This window comes from Lygodium microphyllum, chromosome 17 (assembly GCF_053477565.2).
Source record: "Lygodium microphyllum isolate KBCC chromosome 17, Lygodium_microphyllum_v1.1.10, whole genome shotgun sequence".
Classification (NCBI taxonomy): Eukaryota; Viridiplantae; Streptophyta; class Polypodiopsida; order Schizaeales; family Lygodiaceae; genus Lygodium; species Lygodium microphyllum.
In genome coordinates this window covers 59,606,655-59,618,553 of record NC_141151.1, presented here as the reverse complement: position 1 = coordinate 59,618,553, position 11,899 = coordinate 59,606,655, and the positions used below count along the sequence as shown (strand labels likewise).

At 40.1% G+C, this 11,899-nt stretch overlaps 1 long non-coding RNA gene across 1 annotated transcript; it reads right to left on the bottom strand.

Annotated features, from left to right (window-relative positions):
• Nucleotides 1-209: 209 nt before the first annotated feature.
• LOC148021935 (uncharacterized) lies at nucleotides 210-2,034 on the bottom strand. Its single transcript, XR_015694318.1, has 3 exons — nucleotides 1,937-2,034; nucleotides 384-535; nucleotides 210-291 (listed from the first exon to the last, which is right to left on the bottom strand). It is a non-coding gene; the product is annotated as an uncharacterized LOC148021935 (long non-coding RNA).
• Nucleotides 2,035-11,899: the final 9,865 nt, after the last annotated feature.

Genomic DNA, 11,899 nt, shown 5'->3' with positions numbered 1-11,899 from the left:
TCAACCTTAAGAAGAACAAGGTTCAATCCTTATTATATTGAGCTTTCTTATTTGAAGAGAGTAGAAATCCTTGTAAAAACAACATCAATTTGATCTTATGCACCATTCGTAAAACATCAAAACACACATACCTTTTTTTCCCTATTCTTTACACCATCTGACAGTAAATTGAGCAGGTGAAAACAAGGAATTCATTGTTCATACTTTTATGGGCTCACCAACTTCTCCTTCTGGTTTGAAGCATCTTACGGACTTCCCACTAGCAAGATTGAGCATATTCAGCTTCTTATCCTGAAACCATACAAGACAAATAACTTAACATATTAGCCAATCATGTTTCAATATAAAACTTGTGGTAACCTTCCATGAAAAGAACTTCCAACCTGTCCAACAGTTACTGCTATCTTGTTGTATGGATCAATATCCATATCATAAACTATGCCACGAGAAGCCATTTCTTGATGATAATGTGTACTCTTGATCCCATTGTTGTTGCCTCTATGTTGCAAAACACCACTGATCTATAGGTAAGTACCTAAATTCAAAAATCAAGCGTGCTCAAAGAAGTACTCTATAAGACAAACTCTTCAATAGCATAAGAAAAAAAATATATCTACCTCCAAAACATGGACTTTGAAAGTGAATTAAATGACCACCATGTTGACAAAGGAATGACAGACTATGAATGTACAAGTCACAATAGCTGCAAACATCATATATATATACAAGATAGTCTCTACCACCAAATTTCAAAAGGGGAATTTGAATGGCATTAATGTTAGCACCCATGAGGGCCACAACTCCAAAGCTCAGAGTAAGAATCCCTGCATCATGGGCTTCATGCCAAGTATTACCACAAGTAAGAATCCGCAGTTTTGGTATAGATTCCACCTCCAACCCTTTCAAATAGAGCCACAGATGAGCATCCAAGCCCATAGCCAGTGATGGCCTCAAAAAGGCCCTCCCAATCATTCTTGTAATAAAGCTGGAACAGTTTTATAGTGATGTATAAAACTATGAGGCCATTAGCAACAAGTAAGAAACCCATCACCGAACCTGATTCGAAGGCGATTTTGAATACTTTGCCTATCCCTTTTCTGGCTTCCAAAGTTGTGCGAGAATTCGCATATGTTGCGATCATCATGCCCAAAAATACCGACACTATGGACGTCAAAGCTCCCAATATAAATGCAACTGTAGTGAAAATCATTGTAAAGAGAGCTGGGGCACATTCCTGCTTTGGATCGTATCTGCTTGGATGTAGGACCCAAAAGCATTGCTTGGATGAAACTCCAAGAAGCAAGAAAGCCCACTCTGGAAGTGATTCTAAATAGCAGCTAGCTGAAGAATTTTTCAGAGGACTCCAAATAATGATCTGATTGTGCATCACCATCCATGACCAACAAACAGAACTGTATTGCATCATTAATATAGGACTCCACAAATTGAATATGCAATATCTACTTTCCCGAAAAACAGATCTGACTGTTCATTTGAAGACTTCCAAGAGCTCTACAAAAGCAGCTCCAAAAGAAACTTCTTGTATCACAGGACTCAACAACTTGGTTTTTGAAAGATGTCTCTGGAATACTGGCAAAGCTGCCTAATCTCTCCCTCAGAAAGCTGAACCTGTTTTCCAAACCTGGTAAACCTGACCTCGTTAAAAGATACCGGCAAGTACCTCAGGGATGTGTTGCCACACACTACAGAAAATGAAAAGATGACACTAAGAGCAATAATCTTCAAAAGCTGCTACTTTGACAAGATATACTGCATAGGCACAATCTCTAGCCATGCTATTGCAACATAACTGTATACAGCACATACGCACATGTGAAGCATGGTAAAAAATATGGGGTACTTGTAGTCATAGATGCTCAACAGGTACTTGTTAAGGAGCAAAACCCCAATGTTCGAGAAGGGAAAGGCAGCGTACTTTCCTTCACCATGACTCGGAGTTGGAGGAATGTCAATCACTTCTGCTTCAAACTTTGTGGTGCTTCCTCAGCGGATCCATGTCTGAGTCTGTGTTTCCCTCGTCTTACAGTGTGCAGCGCGAAGCAAAAGTGCAGATCCACAGCGCAAGGGGCAAAGGCCAACATGCTGATACAGAAGCACCAGCAGTCTGCTATGATTGCGAAGTGGGCGACCCACAGGAAGGGAGATGCTACCACACGCAGTCATCAACGCGATGATGATCAGCTGATCACACGAAAATCTAGTTTAACACTGCCGAGAAAAGTTGGTAATCATCACTGAATTGTAGATCAGTCTGGCAACAAAGAAGCATGAACCTGGACATCCCTCAAAGCAACACTCGATGATCCTTAAAAGGCTGCCGCGTTCTTCGACTTCACAGCTTCCTCTTCGTCCCCTCCCTACCTCCGTTGTATCACCTCTTCGATTCCTTCTGTCTCCTCTACAACTTCCGCTCGTTGCATCTAATTTGCAGTTCTCCCTCCAACATTCGAACCTCTTCCCCTGTTTTTCTCATTCGTTGCTTTTTCTTCCCCCTTTTCTTAGCCTTTTACCATTGTTTTCTATCTGTGTTTATCTTACTATTCTCAGTTTTTGTAGCTTTTATGCATTCAAAAAGCCCCTTTTTACCAATAACAATTTCTGGAGCATTACAGTTGAAAATTTGAGGCGCAAATAAAGAGCGGCCCATTATTTCACAAAGATGTGCATACTCCAGATTACTCAAGCCAGCTCCAAGTAGTCTGTCGTTCTCTGCATGAGAACAGACACTACCAGAAAATATTTTTGATGCTAGTGCTGCACTATTGATAGGAATCCATAAGTTCCATAAGCCTTCCCCTTTGGCCAAGTATTGAAGTTTCTCTTCTAACGAATGCACTGTCCAGCCCATTTTTTGCCTGAGCATGAGAAGTAAAAAATGGTTCATTTGGATAAATATATTTATCCATGAACCTAAGTAGCTTCCTCATTAATTCTTTCATCCTTTTAGAGGAGCAAAGCCTCTCAAATCCCCTTGCCCTTCAACAACAAGACCAGCACGGCTGCAAGCAGATAGAAAAGATAGTAATGTAAAGTCATCTAGATGCACACCTGCCCTCACCCAAATTATTTAGAATCAAGCAACTACAGCTTCAATTATGCTACTTGGAAGCCTGGCTCCCTTAGCAACTTTGCTAACTCATTCAATCCTAGGTAAATAAACTTGATTTTGCTCACATTAGTTACAACCCTAGATAGCTCTAGAAAACTTTCATACACTTTCATCAACTACATCTACTAGTTGCTTCTCTACTTTCACAATATTGGTTAGTTATTATTGGCAAAGAATTGGGAGACCAAGTGTTTTCTTAATGGTTGGTGATTATGGTGGCAAAGAGTAATGGGGCAATGAGACACCCTTTCACATCGACCTCTTTACCTCAAATGGACCTAAGCATAGACCATTTACAAATACATTCTAAAGAGATTGAAACATCCACAAAAATTCCACGATTCCTCCTTGATCATCTATCATAGTGATGAACTCTTGTTGCTTCTTTTACTTCATCAATTTATAAAATCAATTAGTTGAAGCACCAACCCCATAAGATACCATTTCCCTTAGACTAAGTTTTGGCAACTTCACCTTTATGTTTTTGCAAATCCTCCATGTAATGCTCCACGTCTTTGAGAAGTTGATAAAACATCCCATTACTAGAACACTTAGTAAGAGTCGTAATAATATGCTCCCTACATTGCTAACTACTAACATGCAACCCTCTTTGAAGTCAATCCTGATTTTTGCCATACATATTGATAATCTCAATGATGGTATCTATGGATCTCATCTAGTTCTACATTGGATTATCCATTGGATTGTTGGTTTGTTTCCTACCTTGAATTGGCTTTTTTGGTTGTCATATATGTACTCCCTCCCTTACTCTCCTTTTGGATTTCATATGGATTTGTTTACCCCTTTGAGCTACTTCTAACACGAGAACTATTTTCATTACTTGCATTGGGGTCAATTATGATGAAAAGAACTCAATGGAAAAGAGAGATTGCATAATTGTTGAAGTTGTAAATCATGAGCTTATGTTTGCCTTATCTGTGAATTGTCATTATCATTCATGCCAACAAATGGTTTTCCTTTTGAATAGATTGTGGTGGTAGATGTGGATAAAGTAATTGTAGTTAGCAAGCAACAATTGCTTGAACGAGTATGTTAGAGCTTGAGTGCAAGAGATGAAAGACTAAGATGGCATGAATTTTTGAATAACAAGAATACCTTTAGAGTGGTGGATGTAAACCCTTCTATTCTATAGTCAAGTGAGGTATTAGAGCCATCTCTATTCCCTTCTTGCTTACAGTTTCTTCATGGTATTAGAGCCTGATATGCTCTATGACATTTGTCAAGTAAAAATATTATAGATGTATTGCTGAAGAAGCATGTATAGAGGAAAAGGGGCTAGCAATGGAGTTCAATAATTGGTGAGAACCGAGTGACCAAGTGTTGACTCATGTTTATGCCCCAACCTCTACAGCGAATGATCTTTTTGAGCCACCTTGTCTAGATCGATGATGGTATCCTGGCACCATTAATTAGTGCTCCAAAATCCCTCCAATATTTAGTGCTCTGAAATCCCTCCAATGTTTAGTGCTCCAAAATCCCTCCAATATGTAAAGAGTCGTGTAATATATGATCAAAGCCTCCAACTTTGGCTTTCATTGGCTTGGTTAGTAAGCTAACTAAATTTCGAGTTGGCAGCTTATTAAACACTTCTTGTGCTTTTGAAAGCAAGCTAAGTTCAACACACATATCTACCAATACAATGCCACAACTACTATATCATGTGTATTTCTTAGCCCTTCTATGCCACTTCTATGCATCCACATGCCTTGAAGATGCAACCAAAAGTGACTAAATAAGCCCCAGCTTGTGTACCTTGGCTTGTATCTTTTTTCCCTTCTTTGATACAAGCTTTCATAATGCAAGTATGGGTGACCAAATTTGTAGACACTCACCTTTGAGATGTTGCCAAAACATCTCAAAGCTTCGGCACCATGTCCATGCTTTGCCTATCTCTAGTGATCAAGGCACTTCAAGAGACTTTGTTTGGTACTGGGAACTTGTCAAACACGTATTCTCCTTTTGCGAGTGCAACACACTTTGAATACACATAGAGCTAGGCAACACCAACACAGATGTCCTTTTTAAGGAACCTTATCTTGATGATATCTATATGCATCATGCTGCCTCAATGGAGGTCTTACAAAGCTTCTTTGGCTTCATAGCTAATTAGGTAGAAAACATGCAAAACCCTGCTAGCCATTACTAAAACCTCTTCTTCCACACTGTCTTTCATGTGCTATATACCCTTATTCTTTTAATCCCCACTAAAATCAATAGATTGCATGCTATCCTTTTTCCTATAAGATTTGCTAATGTGAAGGGTTCCTAATCTATAAGAGAGCTAATTCATATTCAAAGAACCACATAGAAGCTTGAAGAAGAATTCAAAGAACCACATAGAAGCTTGAAGAAGAAGATCCACACTCTCACTTTAATTTCTCCAGACACGATATGTACATGTGGACTAATGTATTGCATCTTACTCTCACACATGTACAAATTGCCCCAAAGACCTTGTACCCTAGTTCTGATCCTAAGGTACTTGAAAGTGTGTGTACAAATGCATCTACAATGTGTGAAAGTATTTGCACTCTTGTCCAAGAATCGTGCAAATTTGGCCTTATATATTACCTAAGTGCATAAGGTAATCATCTGCTTCAATATGTCTAAGTAATCGAGTGGATAAGGTGTTCTTTTAGTAAAATGCTATGAGCCATAATGACATGGGATGGCCATTTTCTAGCTTGCCATCCTCAAACCAACCCACATCCCAATCTCATCCACTTATAAGAGCCCTCTTTGATGGTGGCAAAGGAGGGCAATTCTAGTCCACATCCCCATTCCCATTCCCATTCCCAAAACCATCCACATCACTATGCTATGAGCACTAAGTAGTAGAGTGTGATGGTGGTATAGTATCTAAGTATTATATAATCATGTGCTAATGCTACCTAGAGTGATTCATGAGTGCCTAATGTGGCCTAAATTGTTGAGTGAGGTTATTGTCATAAAAAAATGAAGTTCTCAATGTGGTCAGAGGGTGCCTCGTGATCAAGGGTAAGAGAGTGGAGATGGTAAAGTGAGTTGAAATAAAGTGCATGATTGTGCAACTACGTGACTATGTGATTGAGTATGTGCACGTGGAAGAGTGTGCTTGAATTTTTGCTTAATTAAACATGTGGCCAAAGTGCTCCAAGTAGTTAGGAGGATGTGCTTCAAGTGATCGAGTTCTCCAATGTGGCTAAACAATCATGTGGCCTATCTACGTAGTAGTTGAGTGGACTAAGGTGCTTAAGTGGTTGGGTGAAAAAGGCAATGTGTGGTCCGCATGATGAAGAGGGAAAAGACAGTGTGGTTCAAGGGTACTAACCAATGTGGTGAATGCTCATGCTTAGCCATGGTTGATGCAAATATATACCCATACAATATTGATAGCTTGTAGATATGTTGCAAGATGAGACTCATGTAGGTACTTATGATATAGGGGAGATGCCATGTACACCTCAACCTATAGCCAAGTGAGAAAAATGCTGCTCGATGCAATGGGAACAACACTCCACTCGTCAATAAGCTAGTTACTTGTGCACAAGTGATAGATCAACTTCTTCAACTAATCTTGCTAATTCTCAGTCCCTTAAGATAATCTATGAAGTATGTGGTTTAGTGGTTCACTACACCAATACTTCAACCATTACTTTGCTGCTATGATCATAGACCATGTGTAAGAATCAACTCCATGGTATCAAAGCGATGATTGCAATGGAAAATTGAGCCAAATTAATTACAAAAGCATATTATAACTAGCAAACAGTGTAAATGAGGACGACTCAATCGCACTCAAAATGATTAATTCTAACATAAGCCTAAACTTAGCTCTAATATTTTATTTTTAATATTATAATTACAATTAATTAATGAAAAAATTAATGAATATGAATAAATTAAAAGAAAATAGAGACAACAATGCACTCTAAATAGATGAGTACAATCACTTTAAAGCTAAAGCATATAAATAGCTGTATGTGATAACAATCTCCTAATAGTAATAATTTCACATTGCACTCCACTAGTGATCAATATTACAATCATTACATCTCTATACTTGTCTAGTTATTTGCTCACCAAAAGCAAAACAAATTAATTGCCTATTATCATCTGTTTAGCACAATATGATCATCATCACGCATATAAAAAGTTAGAATTGTACTACAAATAGGTCAAAATTAATGAGAATCCACAAAATGACTAAATACAACTTATTTTAGAAGTAACACATGATGTATAAGCCTATCTTACTCTCTATATTCTTTACCTTAAATTAGAATTAGACTCAATATATACTAGGCTTATACTACATTAAAGGTTAGTGTTAGGGCTAGGCTCGTAGTAAGGTAGAGCTTAAGCTTAGGCTTAGGTTTAGATTGGATTAGTTATATAGGCAAGGTATATGCATAGGCTCCTCGTACAGACAAACTGATAAAGGCTATAGAGTGGCTAGACATAGGTATGTCTAACATAAATACACAGGGGGTAGGCATAGGGTACACATATGGCAAGTTAGGAAAATACTAGGCATACTATAAGCCAATCCTATGTGTATACATAGTCTAAGCATATTCTAGGAAGAGTTTAGACATAGGGTAAGCATATGCTAGGAGCCAATGCCTAACGCAACCCTATCCTATTCTATGGTTACCTTGTGCCTAGAAAATGCCATATATAAGTTGTATTCTTATGCATAGCATATAATGTTCCTACTTTATATTATCGAGCCAATGCCTAACCTAGCATGTGCTTATCCTATGCCTAATGTATAAGCTAGGCTATATATAAGCTATGGATAGGCTAGACTAAGCATAGGCTACACAAACTAGTGAGTATAGCTATAAGTGTGGAATCGAAAGCTTAGCTCATAAGTGAGTAATATACAAATGTAAATTTCAAATAAACTAATATTTATTTACTAGTTTTACCTAGCAAAATCGTGAGTCTACGTTAACTTGAAAGACTATCCATAATTTCCTAGATAGATGATAGTACTTGCTAGTTATGACTAGTGAAAAAAGAAATTCCTAGTTATGTTGATATTGTTACTAGATATACAATAACTTACTAGATAATGCTACTAGATAAGGCTTCAACTTTCTAGATACTATCTAGAAAAAGGGATTTACTAGTTAGAAGAGATTCGTGATGACAAAATTATCTAGTTATAACTAGAAAATTCTACATTCTTTCTAGTTTGATTGCTATTCTTCCTAGTTATAGTGTGAACTTTCTATATAGTAAGTGGTCTAGAGTTTGTTGTGATGATTGATGGAGCTTACATGTCTAAGGCCTTAATTTGTCCTAGTAACTCAACAACTGCAATAATAGATAGAAGCATTAATATGTTTGAGAAGCACCCAATGTCATATCCGTTCTTAATAGAAAGGGAAATTACGAATTATAGTAGATGCATTTGAAGCCACTTGAAGTTGGAGGTATTCGCAATCTTGCCAATGTTGAGGATAGCCATCTATAGAAAGTTAGTATTTAAGTGCACGTTGGTCCTAGTGCCTATGTGCATCTAAATGATTCGACCTTGTGGATTTAATATCTATTTATTGCAAACCTATTTATTGCATTTTACAGCTTTTTGGTTCACATCTGAACACTTAGTAGCAAGGCTGTAGCTTTTGCCATGGGCTACAAAAGTCCACTAAAGAATGGCTACAATGGACCTAATTTGCACTTCAAGATATGAGATAAGTTGGATATGATCTGGAAGTGCTTGATGATTACCTTGTCGTAAATTGCTCCGTTTGGCTCATTTTTCATCATGTTGATAAGAAACATGCGGCATTCGGCCCATCCAAGTGGCTCAATTCTGGGTTGAGTCCCAAAATCGGCCCTCGGCCACTTGTCTTTGGCCTACTCGGCCTTACTCGCTCGGACACATAGCCACTCGGGAGCTCTGCACATTCAGACGTCCCAATTTGGTCAAGTTTCCCACGTCCCCATAGAGTGGAATCATCAATGAAAGATAAGAGATCCCTTGCTCGAGGATAGAAAATCCAAATAATGGCCTCGTTTGAGAGTATCCAAGAAGGTATCTAGAATTGGGACTATTATGGAAAATGGAGCTTGTAGCTACTAGAGGTGGAAAAGGGTTAGGAGGAGCCAAAATGATCTCCTTCATGCTCATACAAGGGAGTAGACAAGTGTAGCTCCTATGAAGCCACAAGTACTTGACACACACTGCGCGAGGGAGTATATAGTAGACACGAGGGTGTCCAACAACTATTATCTCTAAATGGGGTACAACATGGAGTCAATGACCATTGAAGCCACTTAAGTTAGAAATAGGTAGTAGGAAGAACTGTGTAGCTAGTTGGATCAATCTCTAGTAGAACTATTTGTAAATTGCTTATAGCTTTCTAGAATGCAGTTAGCACATGACATGGATATCGAATTCTCGATGTTGTGCACTTCAAAAAATGTAAGCGTATCACGTGTCATCATCCAACGGTTTATTATATTTGACACGATCTGAATAAATTTACAAGATTAGGTTTATGACATGTGTAGATGTAAATGGGAGGGTGCAATGGAAATAGAAGAAAATGTAAATGTGAGAATGGAAAACCCAAAACCACGTGTGCTCTCGTACCATTTACATGCACAGGGGTACACGTATATTGGTTGGAAACGATCATTTGATTTAGATACTCACGAGATCCCTAGAGAAAACCCATCCTCCATGACTGTGCTCCCATTTACATGCATTCTCCCCTCGCTTCTCTCTTGTGCTTTTCTCTTTCTCTTTCTCTTTCTCTCTCTCTCTCTCTCTCTCATCCATCCACCAAATTGGACCGTCCCTTCTCTAATTCACGTGACACCGTTATGTTATATTATCATGTATATTCCTTGCACTGATGACTCATCGCCAGCCGCAACCTCTGTTTCTCCTTCCTCTGCCGTCACCACCCTGCCCTTGCTTCCCTGTCTCTCGCCTCCTGACTGCTTCTCTCTTTTTTGCTTTCTCTCTCGACTGATTCTCCGCCGCAGCTACGATCTCACCCCTCTTACCACCAGCTTCTCTCTCTCTCTCTCTCTCTCTCTCTCTCTCTCTCTCTCTCGGTCTTCGAAGAGTACGACCAAAACTCTCTCACGCGTGCGTGCAACCGTAGTGCTATTATGCATATAAGACAGAGGATAGACTATCTGACTTACCTGAACCACTCCAATAGTTTTGCGCAATAAGCCGCACGATGTATAATGTGAAGAAATGGAGGAGAAATGTGTCCGATTTTAATTATCTTCTGGTAGATCTTATTACAAGATGAATAAAAAAGAATAGGCAGACAGTCTACAAGTTGCACAATGATCACAGCTGTACATGAAGGTCGAGCCCTGGCGAACGAGGCGGGGCGCACATGCATATTGCGTTGATTGTCATCCGCAGGTGAAGCAGAAGGATCTTCGGTTATGGATCCATAAAACACCCGATGATTACGAGTTAATGATATGCGCAGAGCATGGATCATATCATGATGGCGATATTGATGAGACGGTGCGTGCACGCAGCATGAATTTAAGAGGGCACTCCCGGCTCCACGCATCATCAATATCCTGAGATTCTTCATGATCGTTATATCAAGATGGTCTTCCTGGCGCGGCAGTTGGGAAAGATTGGCGTGTCGTCGTTGAGGTATCGCAGCACCTCTGTGAGGGAGATGACCTTGTTCCAGTGCTCCAAGTATGCCTGCTTCCTCATGCACCTCCTCTTCCTCGCTATGGGCCTGCTGGCGCTGCCCGCGCCGCCACTGCAAGGCGAGGCCTTGAGGTGGTGGCACGTCGTCTCCGCCGGCGTTATCCCGGCGTCGACCAAGGCCTGAATTTCCTCATGCTGCTCATGCAGGTCCTGGCCGCCGTTTTCAATGCTCTGATGGTCCAAAGTATTAGGCTTCTTGATGATGAGGTCTGCACCCATACATGCAGATTCAGCTTCAGGCTCTGCACCTGTCAAATATTCCGCACCCACAATGATGACCGCCGGCTTCGGCGGGCCCTGGGCCAGCAGTACAGCTACTGGATCATTCACCAGCTCCTCCTGGCGCAGGGACAATGTTCTCTCAGCGTGTGTTGATATTTGTTGCTGCTGCAGACGATCTGCTGCCATCTATGCGGGAATATTCGGAGAGAGGTAGAGGGACAGAGTCACAGCCTCACAGGAGATGATCAGTTGAAGACGAGAGGAGGAAATAGAAGAAGATGCGAAGTTCGACCGTGCGAAAGGGGGGAAAATGAAGGGAAACGATGATCGGTGGATAAAAGTCAGAGGGTGAAATGGGAGCCGGCGTTTTTTATATGTCGTCGAAACGAGAGACGCGTAAATGCCACGCAACTCTTCCGTGTGCGTGGCCCGTCGAACGCGTTGTCGCGTCTCGCTTTTGCTTTCCTTTGTCTGCCTGCTCATGTCAATCTGGCGGCGCGCACGTGCTTCCAACTTTCTACGATGACGGTTGTTGTTTTTGAAAGGTAAAGTTTCGACTTTCTACATGATCGCTTTCCACCGTACTCATTTTCAAATTTTGGCATTCAAGCATTTACGATGTACATCATTGGTCAAGACCCTAATGATTTAGGATAAGGGTGCCAAATTAGTGGTAGCGACCAGCCCTTGTAGCGGAAAATATCAAGATGGTAGAATTGGCCCAAATAATGTTTCACATCTCTTTGCAAGGGATTGAGCTTCCCAACAACAAAATATAAGCAAAGATAAAGGTATGGCGAGGCCTTTCTAGTGCTGCACAAAAAAATTAG